The 13756-nt window shown below is 36.9% G+C and overlaps 1 protein-coding gene across 1 annotated transcript in view; it reads right to left on the bottom strand.

Annotated features, from left to right (window-relative positions):
* LOC137756440 (transmembrane 9 superfamily member 2-like) overlaps positions 1 to 13756 on the bottom strand; it is a 109340-nt gene that overhangs the window by 33828 nt on the left and 61756 nt on the right.

Genomic DNA, 13756 nt, shown 5'->3' with positions numbered 1-13756 from the left:
GTCAACCCCTAAGTCTACTGGATAAACCCCCAGGCAAGCCCAGCTACTGTGCTTGTATGTGTGCCAGACAAGTTTGATCACAGCTACAAGCTGAGTATGGCTGTGGGTGGGCATGGATGTGAGTGTTTCTGAAAGCCTAAAAGATGAGGCTGAAAAGGTGGGCAGAGGCTAGACTGTGGAAGGCTTTGAAAGTCAGGTTAAGGAATGTAGGCTTTATCCTGTCAGCATCAGGAAGCAACTGAAGGGTTTTTACACTCAAAGCTGTGAGGTACACAGCGCAGTTTTCCAGGAAGGTGAATCTACAGCATTTCGAAGGACAAACCTAAGGGAGGAGATACTAGAGGCAAGGAGTCTAAAGTGTTAAGAATCTGTACAATGTGGTGATGGTTAAAATGTAAAGGATGGATATAAAAGACCTGAAGGATACAAAAGACATGAAGAATTAAAAGACTTTGGGTTAAAGATGGCAGATTGAACTCACACATTTAGCTCTGCTCCTTCCTCAAAACCCTGATAAAATTATAGCAAAGGAATTTTTAAAAGGCATAAATACAAAAGGATGGGGGATACAGGGGAGAAGACATTAACAGCAAATTTTGGAAACCAGATAGCAGACAGACAAATAGTAACCAAGTTAGTAGAAAGTGGGAACCTGTATCCGAAGTCATCAGTAGGGAAAGCTGAGAGGCAACTCAATTTATACCACAAGGGACTTCCCTCGTGGCCCAGTGGTTAAGAATCTACCTCCCAATGCTGAGGACACGGGTTTGATCCCTGGTCAGGGAACTAAGATCCCACATGCTGCGGGGCAACTAAGCCCGTGTGCCTCAACGAAAAATCCCGTGCGCTGCAATGAAGACCCGACGCAGCCAAAAATAAATAAATAAATATTTTTTTAAAAAAATTTTATACCACAGAGCTCCAAAAAGGTTCAGGAATTTGTAGTGCCAGGTACCTCTACAAGTAGGGGTGAACGACTGGCTAACACCCGGAGGACTGGTTGAAAGTCAGCCTGAGACGCTGATAGACCTGCAGAGCCAAACAACTCCCCTTGAAGACCTCCACAGAAGACGGGAGGGCTAGTCCCTTAGAGAAGATCCCTGAAGCTCAGAAGAAAAGTTTACCAAGAAAATCTATGATCCTCAGAGAAATTAAAGAAGACTTTGCAGCCATGAGACAAGAAGAGGAAATTTTAAAGGACTTTTGAGAAAATAGAAGAGGTCTTAGGAATTAAAAATATGACAATAGGTGCTTATATGTGGAATCTAAAAAAAAATACAAATGAACTTATTTACAAAACAGAAAGAGACTCACAGACATAGAAAACAAACTTATGGTTACCAAAGGGGAAGGGGGTGGGGATAAATCAGGAGTTTGGGATTAACATACACACACTACTATATATAAAATAGATAACCAACAAGGACCTACTGCATAACACAGGGAACTATACTCAATATTTTGTAATAACCTATATGGAAAAGAATCTGAAAAAGAATATATATATATATATATGTATGTATGTATGTATGTATAACTGAATCACTGTGCTGTACACCTGAAATTAACACAACACTGTAAATCAACTATACTTCAATCTTTAAAAAATGACAAGAGGAATTTAAACCTTAATAAAAGGGTTGGAAGATAAAGCTGACAAAATGTCTTAGAAAGCAGTGTTTAAAAAAAGAAAGAAAGAAATGAAGAACAGGAAAAAAAAAGAGGAAAATTAATGATCAACCCAGGTATATGAAAAACATAAGTTATGTGGATAGACAGAGTTCTTTCTGAATGTCTTTTAGGAATATTAAGTAATCTGCTGAAGATTGAACAGCTGATAAGAGGTAGAGCTGGGATTCTTAATCAGATGTGTGTGACTTTTTCAAGAGCAAGCTTTCTCCATTCCACTGTGCTATAATAAAGTCTCTATGGTAGGAATCAACTTGACCAATCACATCTATCTTCTCCTCCCCCAAACATTTTGTCAAAGATCAGAGCCAGGGAATGTGGTGACAGCCACTTCATGCTGAACCAGGTTAGGCTTTGAGGTCTACTGTTTAGAGAATCTCTGGTTTCATTCTTCAGTTGTAAATTCTCTCAAGGTCCATTCTAATTTTAGGATTTTAAGGCTGCCTTCATATTTACGATCTTTTTTCAATTTCTTACTTAGGATCACTGCTTTGGATGCTTCCCCCTCTCTCATTATAAGTGATTTGGTCCTTTCTAAACCAACTTCAGTCATTTGTTCTTTCATTTTACTACTTCTACTCCACCTTTCCTCCTTGTGTTCACGGTCTCTTCTGTCTATCAACACTTTATTTCAGTAGACATATCTATTCATACTTTGCTCCTGTTGGAGATGTAGTTTACAGTCCTTTCAAACAACAATATATACAACAACAAAAGCTCCACCTTATGTCTCATCAGTTTCAGGCATCTCAATAAGGGAGTCTAGTTTCCCATGACTTAACCATACTTCTTAAAATGTTTTTTAATACCTTTCTGCTCTAATGAATTTGTTTAGCCACGATATTCCTCTGCCACATTTCCTAGCTTTGGAGAGATTCATTTCAGCTGTTATCTTTCTATGGCCAGAAAAATTACTTCTCACTTGACAAATCATAAACTCCCTTCTTATACATAAACTCAATTAACCCATCTCAACAATTTCCCTTTTGAAAATACACTCTAGAATGTTGATATGTGTTTAACGATTCTGTAACTGTCCTTCAATTTCATGTTTTTATATTCTAAGTATGAATTCCTTTGTCAATCTCTAATTATTTCTAGACCTTTTCATGGAATCTTAAACAGCAAAACTAAAAGGAAACTTAAAAGGTAACCTAGGTCCACCTCCTACTCGAAACATTTATTCACACATTCATTAAACATTTATTGAGTACCTATGTGTTAGGCCCTGGTGTTCCAAGATAAATAAAACAAAAATCCTTGCTCTGAAAAAGCTCAGTCTAGTGGGAGACAGAGATAAACAAATAAATTACAACATAGGAAATGCTATAGAAGATGACAGACATAGAACAGTAGGAACACAAAAGAAAAGAGTGACCAAAAATGCTTTGTAGCTCACAAAACAATTTCACAATCCATTAGTTCATTTACTTCTCTAAATGACTCTGTGACACAAGCATTACAAGCAAGGAAATGGACAATCAGAAAGGTTATAGGACTTATCCAAGGTCACTCACCTAATACTGAGTGCTGGAATTAAAACTTTCTTCTTCTAATTTTAAAATTTGAGTACATGCCAATCAACCTCTGCTGACTCGTTCCCTTTTCTACCTACTGCTTTAGGGGTTACATGCAGGAAAAGGACATCATTTAATAATTTTAGGGACTTCCCTGGTGGCGCAGTGGTTAAGAATCCGCCTGCCAATACAGAGGACATGGGTTCGAACCCTGCTCCAGGAAGATCCCACATGCCGCGGAGCAACTAAGCCCATGCGCCACAACTACTGAGCCTGTGCTCTAGAGCACACGAGCCACAACTACTGAGTCTGCATGCCACAACTACTGAAGCCTGCACGCCTAGAGCCCGTGCTCTGCAACAAGAGAAGCCACCGCAATGAGAAGCCCGTGCACCGCAACAAAGAGTAGTCCCCACTCACCACAACTAGAGAGAAAGCCCACGTGCAGCAACAAAGACCAAACGCAGCCAAAAATATATAAATAAATTTATTTTAAAAAATAAATAAATAATTTTACTTTCTTCAATTTCTCTTAGGAAGCATATGTTCATTAGTTTAACTGCTTCTCCATTTAAATTCAAATCCATTTTTTTTAACATCTTTATTGGAGTATAATTGCTTTATAATGGTGTGTTAGTTTCTGCTTTAAAACAAAGTGAATCAGTTATACATATACATATGTCCCCATATCTCTTCCCTCTTGCATCTCCCTCCCTCCCACCCTCCTTATCCCACCCCTCTAGGTGGTCACAAAGCACCAAGCTGATCTCCCTGTGCTATGCGGCTGCTTCCCACTAGCTATCTATTTTACGTTTAAGTGTATATATGTCCATGCCACTCTCTCATTTTGTGCTAGCTTACCCCTCCCCCTCCCCATATCCTCAAGTCCATTCTCTAGTAGGCCTGCATCTTTATTCCCGTCTTGCCCCTAGGTTCTTCTGACCATTTTTTTTCTTTTTTTTAGATTCCATATATATGTGTTAGCATATGGTATTTCTTTTTCTCTTTCTGACTTACTTCACTCTGTATGACAGTCTCTAGGTCCATCCACCTCACTACAAATACCTCCATTTCGTTCCTTTTTATGGCTGAGTAATATCGCATTGTATATATGTGCCACATCTTCTTTATCCATTCATCTGTTGATGGACACTTAGGTTGCTTCCATGTCCTGGCTGTTGTAAATAGAGCTGCAATGAACATTTTGGTACATGACTCTTTTTGAATTATGGTTTTCTCAGGGTATACGCCCAGGAGTGGGATTGCTGGGTCGTATAGTAGTTCTATTTTTAGTTTTTTAAGGAACCTCCATACTGTTCTCCCTAGTGGCTGTATCAATTTACATTCCCACCAACAGTGCAAGAGGGTTCCCTTTTCTCCACACCCTCTCCAGCATTTATTGTTTGTAGATTTTTTGATGATGGCCATTCTGACCGGTGTGAGATGATATCTCATTGTAGTTGTGATTTGCATTTCTCTGATGATTAATGACGTTGAGCATTCTTCCATGTGTTTGTTGGCAATCTGTATATCTTCTTTGGAGAAATGTCTATTTAGGTCTTCTGCTCATTTTTGGATTGGGTTCAGGAACAAGACAACGTTGCCCACTCTCACCACTATTATTCAACATAGTTTTGGAAGTTTTAGCCACAGCAATCAGAGAAGAAAAAGAAATAAAAGGAATCCAAATCGGAAAAGAAGAAGTAAAGCTGTCACTGTTTGCAGATGACATGATACTATACATAGAGAATCCTAAAGATGCTACCAGAAAACTACTAGAGCTAATCAATGAATTTGGTAAAGTAGCAGGATACAAAATTAATGCTCAGAAATCTCTTGCATTCCTAGACACTAATGATGAAAAATCTGAAAGTGAAATTAAGAAAACACTCCCATTTACCATTGCAACAAAAAGAATAAAATATCTAGGAATAAACCTACCTAAGGAGACAAAAGACCTCTATGCAGAAAATTATAAGACACTGATGAAAGAAATTAAAGATGATACAAATAGATGGAGAGATATACCATGTTCTTGGATTGGAAGACTCAACATTGTGAAAATGACTCTACTACCCAAAGCAATCTACAGATTCAGTGCAGTCCCTATCAAACTACCAATGGCATTTGTCACAGAAGTAGAACAAAAGATGTCACAATTTGTATGGAAACACAAAAGACCCCGAATAGCCAAAGCAATCTTGAGAAAGAAAAATGGAGCTGGAGGAATCAGGCTCCCGGACTTCAGACTATACTACAAAGCTACAGTAATCAAGACAGTATGGTACTGGCACAAAAACAGAAATATAGATCAATGGAACAGGATAGAAAGCCCAGAGATAAACCCACGCACATATGGTCACCTTATCTTTGATAAAGGAGGCAAGAATATACAGTGGAGAAAAGACAGCCTCTTCAATAAGTGGTGCTGGGAAAACTGGACAGCTACATGTAGAAGAATGAAATTAGAACATTCTCTAACACCATACACAAAAATAAACTCAAAATGGATTAAAGACCTAAATGTAAGGCCAGACACCATCAAACTCTTAGAGGAAAACATAGGCAGAACACTCTATGACATAAGTCACAGCAAGATCCTTTTTGACCCACCTCCTACAGAAATGGAAATAAAAACAAAAATAAACAAATGGGACCTAATGAAACTTAAAAGCTTTTGCACAGCAAAGGAAACCATAAACAAGACAAAAAGACAACCTTCAGAATGGGAGAAAATATTTGCAAATGAAGCAACTGACAAAGGATTAATCTCCAAAACATACAAGCAACTCATGCAGCTCAATATCAAATCCATTTTTACATTGTCCATGTATATACCACGAGGCACTGAAATTCTCTGGTAACCTACCACATTCTAAGAAATAAGAATCCCAGTACCTTATGATTCTCTCTCTCATGTATCTAAGAGAGCCCCTAAACCTCTTGAGGGAAACATGTTCTTTGTATCATGCCTGGTTTATTGCTTTTAAACTGCATTCAGTTCTACTAACAGAACTAGGAAACTGAATCTGTCTTGCATTTTAAATTATTCATGATTCAGTCATTTACTGAGCACTTACTCTCTATAAGGCACTCATACTTCATATAAGGCACTGGACTACACACTGTGAAAGATACAGAAATGAATAAGACATAGTACTCACTCTCATGAGTCTTGGAATGTAAAATGAGAGATAAGACATATCACAAATAACTCCAATCTAAGGAATACTGTGCTAAGTGTTGTAATAATGGTAATAGACATTGTACAATTTCAAAACATGAAAGTGGTAGTATTTGAGCTAGAAATTAAAGAATGAACAGAAATTTGGCATTGGAAAATTGGAATGAAGGGATTACAAATAGATGGAATAGCTTGAACAAAGGCATGGTAATAGAAGAAGACAGTAGCTAATAACCACAGCTACCATTTATTAAGCACTTATTATGTGCTAGGCACTGTTCCAAATGCTTTAATACATTATCCCATTTAATCCTCATAACAACCATATGAAGTAGATAACACTATTATTTCCATACTGCAGATGAAGAAGCCTAAGATTAGAAAGGTAATAAGATTAGTAAATAATATTAGTAAATATTATTTAAAACTTCTTTTTTGCCTATCAGATTTAAAAGACAGCTGCATAATGCAGTAATTATAAATCTGTGTTGATGAGCATACAAAGCATTAAGATGAATTTGTATGACAATAACAGCACAAAGGAGGGAGGAGGGAAAGGAGCTATATACGAGCATATATCTTTAATAATATTAAAATTAAGTTGGTACTAATCTGAACTAGATTGCTATAAATTGAGACATTAATTGTAATCCATAACGTAACCACTAAGAACAAACTCAAAATAATAGTAAAAGAAAGGACAAGGGAATAAAAATAGTACACTAAAAATATCTATTTAACACAATAGAGGGCAGTAATGAAGGGACAAAAAAGACCTAAAATTTATAGAAAGAAAATAGCAATATATCAGATATAAATCCTACCTTATCAATAATTTCATTAAATGTACATGGATGAAATATTCCATTTAAAAGGCACAGGTTGGCAAAAGGGACCCCCCAAAAAATGATCCAAATAAATGTATGATGTCTACAAGAGACACAATTTTGATTCAGAGACACAAACAGATTGAAAGTAAAAGGATTTTACATACAGTTGACACTTGAACAAAATGGGTTTGAACTGCACGGGTCCACTCATACATGGATTTTTTCCCAATAAATACATGCTACAGTGCTACACAATCTGCTATTGGTTGAATCCATGGATGCAGAATCGTGGATAGAGAGGGCTGACTCTAAAGTTATACACAGATTTTCGACTGTGTAGGCAGTCAGGGCCCCTAGCCCCCATGTTGTTCTAGGGTCAACTGTATACAGATATATCATGCAAACAGTAACCAAAAGAGAGCTAGAGTGGCTATACTTCTAACAGACAAAATAGACTTTAAGACAAAAAGCATTATGAGAGGTAAAGAAGGACTTTTATAACAATAAAAGTATCAATCTATCAAGAATATATAACAATTATAAACATATATGTACTTAACAGCAGAGCCCCAAAAATATATGAAGCAAAAACTGACAGAACTGAAGGAAGAAACAGACAATTCAACAATGATAGTTAGAGACTTGAATAAACACTTTCAATAATGGATAGAACAAATAGAAGATCAACAAGAAAATGAAAGACTTTAACAACACTGTAAACCTCCTAGACGTAACAGACATCTATAGAACACTCCACCCATTGACAGCAGAATACACATTCTTCTCAAGTGTACATGGAACGTTCTCCAGGACAGACCATATGTTAGGCCATAACACAAGTCTCAATAAATTTAACAGATCTGAAATCACACAAAGTATAATGTAATTGAAAGGAATTAAAGAAGACCAAATAAATGGAAAGACATCCTGTATTCATGAATTGGAAGACTTAATATTGTTAAGATGGCAATATCCCCCAAATTGATCTACAGATTCCATGCAATCTTATCAAAATCCCAGTCAGCTTTTTGAAGAAATTGAAAAGCACTTCCTAAAACTCATATGGAAATGCAAAGTTCCAGAATAGCCAAAATAATCTTGAAAAAGAACAAAGCTGGAGGACTCCCACTTCCTAATTTCAAAATTTATTAAAAGCTACAGACTAAAATCAAGACTATGGGTGGGATTTCCTGGTGGTCCAGTGATTAAGAATCCACCTTCCAATGCAGGGGACGCGGGTTCGATTGCTGGTCAGGGGACTAAGATCCCACATGCCGCGGGATCTATGCCCATGCACCGCAACTACTGAGCCCACGTGCCACAACTACAGAGCCCACGTGCTCTGGAGCCCACGTGCCACAACTAGAGAGAAGCCCATGAGCCACAATGAAGAGCCTGCATGCCACAACAAAAGACCCCGCGTGCCACAACTAAGACCCAACACAGCCAAAAATAAATAAATAAATAAATAGGTTAGAGATAATCTCAGAGATTACAAGTACACAAAAAGGAGCAACAAATTTATAAAAAAAGAAGAAAAGACTATGGGTACTGGTCTAAGGATAGACATATAGACTAATGGAATAGGAGTGAAAGTTCAGAAATAAACCCACAGATTTATGGACACTTCATTTTCAATAAGGGAATCAAGACAAATCAATTGGAGCAAAAGAGTCTTTTCAACAAATAATGTCAGGACAACTGGATATCCATGTACAAAAGAATGAAGTTAGATCCCTACCTCACACATATACAAAAATTAACTCAAAATGGATCAAAGACCTATATTTAAGATGTAAAACTAGAAGACTTTTATAAGAAAACATAAGCATAAATTTTAATGACCTTAGATTAGGCTTCTTAAATATGACACCTAAAGCACAAGCAACCAAAGAAAAAGTAAATAAAGTGAATGTCATCAAAATTTTAAAGTTTTGCACTTCAAAGAACACTATCAAGAAATTGAGATGACAATTCACAGAATGGAAGAAAATATTTACAAGTCATACACCTGATAAGCATCTAGTAACCAAAATATATACAGAACTCTTACAATCCAACAATAAAAAGAAAAATAATCCAATTTAAAAATGGGCAAAGGATTTGAATAGACATATTTCTAAAGAAGATATGCAAATGACAAATAAGCACATGAAAAGATGCTTAATATCATTAGTCATCAAAAAATGTAAATTAAAACTACAATGAAAGATCACTTCATAACAATTAGGATGGCTATAAGCAAAAACAGTAACAAGTGTTGACGAGGGTGTAGAGAAATTGGAACCCTCATACATTGCTGGTGGGAATGTAAAATGGTATAACAACTTTTGAAAATAGGTTGGCGGTCTCTCAAAATAGTAAGCATAGTGACCATATGACCCAGTAATTCTACTCCCAGGTATATACCCAGTATCTACCCAGTAGAATTGGAAGCATATTTTCACTCAAAACATCACATACAAATGTTCATAGCAACACTATTCATATTATCCAAAAGGTGAAAACAGCCCAAATGACCATCAACTTATGAATGGGTAAACAAAAAGTGGTATATTGATACAATGGAATATTGTTCAATCATAAAAGGAATGAAGTAGTGATACATGCTATAACATGGATGAACTCTGAAAACATTATGCTAAGTGAAAGAAGTCAGACACAAGAGGCCACACTTTTTATGATTCCATTTATATGAAATGTCCAGAAGAGGCAAGTCCATAGAGACAGAAATTAGATTAGTAGATTAGCAGCTGAAAAATTCCAATGGCATTTTTCACAGAGATAGAAAGAGCAACCGTAAAATTTGTATGGAACTACAAAAGACCCCGAATAGCCAAAGCAATCTTGAGAGAGAAGAAGAAAACTGGAGGCATCACATTTCCTGATTTCAAACTATACTACAAAGCTATGGTAATCAAAATAGTATGGTACTGATATAAAAATAGACACACAGACTAATAGAACAGGATCAAGAGCCCAGAAATAAATCCCTGCATATATTGTCAACTAGTATTTGACAAGGGAGCCAAGAAATCGATAAGTGATGTTGAGAAACTGAATAACCACATTCAGAAGAATAAAATTGGATCCCTATCTTATACCACTCACAAAAATTAACTCAAAATGGATTAAAGACTTAAACATAAGACCTGAAACCATAAACTCCTAGAAGAAAACATAGGGTCAAAACTCCTTGACATTGGTCTTCACAACAATTTTTTGGATATGACACCAAAAGCACAAGCAACAAAAGCAAAACTTAAGAAGCAGAACTACATCTAACTAAAAACCTTCTGCACAGCAAAAGAAACAATCACTTACAGAATGTGAGAAAATATTTGCAAATCATATATGTGATAAGGAGTTAATATCCAAAGTATATAAAGAACTCACACAACTCAATAGCAAAAAAACAATCTGACTGACAAATGGGCAGAGGACCTGAATACACACTTTTCCAAAGAAGACATACAGATGGCCAACAGACACATGAAAAGACGCTCAACATCACTAATCATCAGGGAAATGCAAATCAAAACCACAGTGAGATATCACCTCACACCTGTCAGAATGGCTATCATCAAAAAGACAAGAGATAAGAAGTGTTGGCGAGGATGTGGAGAAAAAGGAACCCTCGTGCACCCTTGGTGGGAATCTAAATTGGTACAGGCACCAAGGAAAACAGTATGGAGGTTCCCCAAAATTTTTTAAATAGAATTACCATATGATCCAGCCATCCCACTTCTGGGTATATATATAAAGGAAATGAAAACAGGATCTCAAAGGGATAGCTGCACTCCCATGTTCATTGCAGCATTATTCACAACCTACTCAAGGCCTCATTAATTAGAAAGGGGCAGAATTGGGAAATGGACCCCTATGTGTATAGAGCATAGGGTGCGTGTGTGTGTGTGTGTGTGTGTGTGTGTGTGTGTCTGACTCTAAAGCCTATGCCGGTAGCCTCTAATGCTACCTCTCCACTTCAAAATATGGTTATGAGTTGTTGTTATTGTTGTTTATAATGAAATTATTTAAAAATAGGTAATGCATGCATATGGTACACAATGTGAAAAGTAAAAAGAAACAGAGAAAAAGTGAAAAATAAGTATGAAATAAATAGTCTCCTTCTCACTCTTGTCCCCCAGCCACCCAGGAGACAACCACTGTTAACAGTTGCTTTTCAAATTAAAAAAAATTTTTATTTTCACAAAAGTGGTTTGCCACTGCATCATTTCATAGCCCACGTAACACTGAGCCATGTTATTATGGATTCCTACTTTAATTTTTAAATTTTTCTGTGTAAAACATTCTTCAAAATTGATCCCATAGAAAACATGATAAAAACAGCTCATAGTGCATTGCAAATGCTAATGCTTTTCAGACATTAATTGTTCAATTTAGCTAATCAAGCTTAGTGACACAGCATATTCTAATTCTTTTACATTTTCTATTTCAATGATGTAACTTCTTTTTACAATAAGATGGAACATCTGTCTGATGAAAAATGGGCCATTATTATTCATCTGAAGCCACGAAGGCAGTTTCAGTGGAGATTTACATTTATTTCCTCTACAGTGCCTAGCATAATGCATTAAATATAGTAAAAAACAAAAACAAGACAAAATTTTTTAAAAACACAATAAATATGTTGAATGAGTAAATAATGAAGAGAATAGTACATGGTTTATTGACTAGTTCTTGCTTGCAATATCCCTTGCATGACAATCCAGTATAATGACTTTAGCACAATGGCACTTTGTTGCCAAAGTTATTCAATTTCAGATTCATCTGAGTCTTGAACTTGAAGCAACAAATATCTGAAATATTGTCAAGGACATTGCTTTCTTACATAAATATATTAAAGCATTCACCTCAGGAAAGACCACCCATTCTAGTTCCCTTGAAAAGAGTTATAGAAAAAGCAGATGGCTCTATTCAAGGTGGTAAGGGGGAGGGGAGTGCATTGTCCTTATTTTAAATAAGTCAAAAACTGCGGTACATGTATTTGATGTGCAAACTTATAATGTTCAATCTTTTCAATGATATTACCTTTTCCCCTGGAGTTTAGGAGAAAACAAGCCACGTGTAGATAAAAGATTATGAGTCTACTGAATATATCATCTATCACTGCATTGAATTGTTTATGGCATTATACTCAGTCACAGAGCATTTGCTCTCATTTTGTCACTAATTAGTACATAATATAACTGAATTTACTATGTATAAGTTTCATTATAGGACTTCCACTATTGTGACACACTCTAGCATCAAGGACATGGGAATTTTACAACAAAAGAAAATTAAAGTACCACATAACAGTTAAGATATAATCCACTACTTTTTCCTTAAAAAAAAAAAAAAAAACTTGTCCTTCAGAACATATCAAGGAAAGAATTTTCTTTAATGAAACTTGTTAGGGACTGAATTGTGTCCCCCAAAATTCATATGTTGAAACCCTAATCCCTAATGTGACGGTATTTGGAAATGGCGCCTTTAGGGAGGGATAAGGTTTAGATGAGGTCATGAGGGTGCGGTCTTCATGATGGCATCAGTGCCCTTATAAGGAGAGACACCAAAGAGTTCGCTCTCTCTCTCTCTTTTCCTTTGCCATGTGAGGACACAGCAAGAAGGCAGCTAGCAGCAACCAGGAAGAGAGCGCTTACCAGGACCCAACCCTGCTGATGCCCTGATCTTGGGCTTCCCAGTCTCCAGAACCGTGAGAAAATAAATGTCTGTTGTTTAAGCCACTCAGTCTATGGCATTTTGTTATGGCAGCCCAAGCTGACTAAGACAAAACGTATTAAAGAATTTGGAGATAAAACCTTAAGCAAGTCAGCACCTTATCAGTGAGGTATTATGGGAAGAGCACTGGACGGGATGTAAGGGGTGCGTTTGGTTATATACAGCCTGGGCTTCATGACTGACTTCTTGTGTGACCTTGAACACGTTGATTCCACATCTCTATAATTAGGGGACTGGATGAACTCCCATTACGGCCACTGTGCAGCACCACCCCGACTCCCACTCTGACCATGACTGTGCCTGGGGACTGTAGTCACTAATGACACTGCAGTAACTAGGTGAGACATGAAGAAATAATCACTGAAGGCAAGGACGAGGAGAATAACACAATGTGGTGTATAAATTGTCACTCTAACGTGATATATAAGGCAAGATGCATAACTGAGATGAGCATTTATGAAACCTGCTTCAAAAACAAAGATCAAAATGGAATAACGCAGCACCATCGCAATCTCTTTGTACTAGGGGTTAAGATGTACAAAAAGATGAAAAGAACGCAGATACACCAGAAAAAGAATGCTGCAGCCACAGAAAACACAGTGGTCATTCAACTCCTTTCTACTCTTCATTATCATGTACAATGATTTTTCTAAGATAAAGTATAAGAAAGGGGCTTTCCTGGTGGCACAGTGGTTAAGAATCCACCTGCCAATGCAGGGGACACGGGTTCGATCCCTGGTCTGGGAAGATCACACATGCCACGGAGCAACTAAGCCCATGCGCCACAACTA

Source organism: Eschrichtius robustus, chromosome X (assembly GCF_028021215.1).
Source record: "Eschrichtius robustus isolate mEscRob2 chromosome X, mEscRob2.pri, whole genome shotgun sequence".
NCBI lineage: Eukaryota > Metazoa > Chordata > Mammalia > Artiodactyla > Eschrichtiidae > Eschrichtius > Eschrichtius robustus.
Note: the sequence above shows the minus strand (reverse complement) of the source record. Positions and strands in the feature narration are given on the sequence as shown.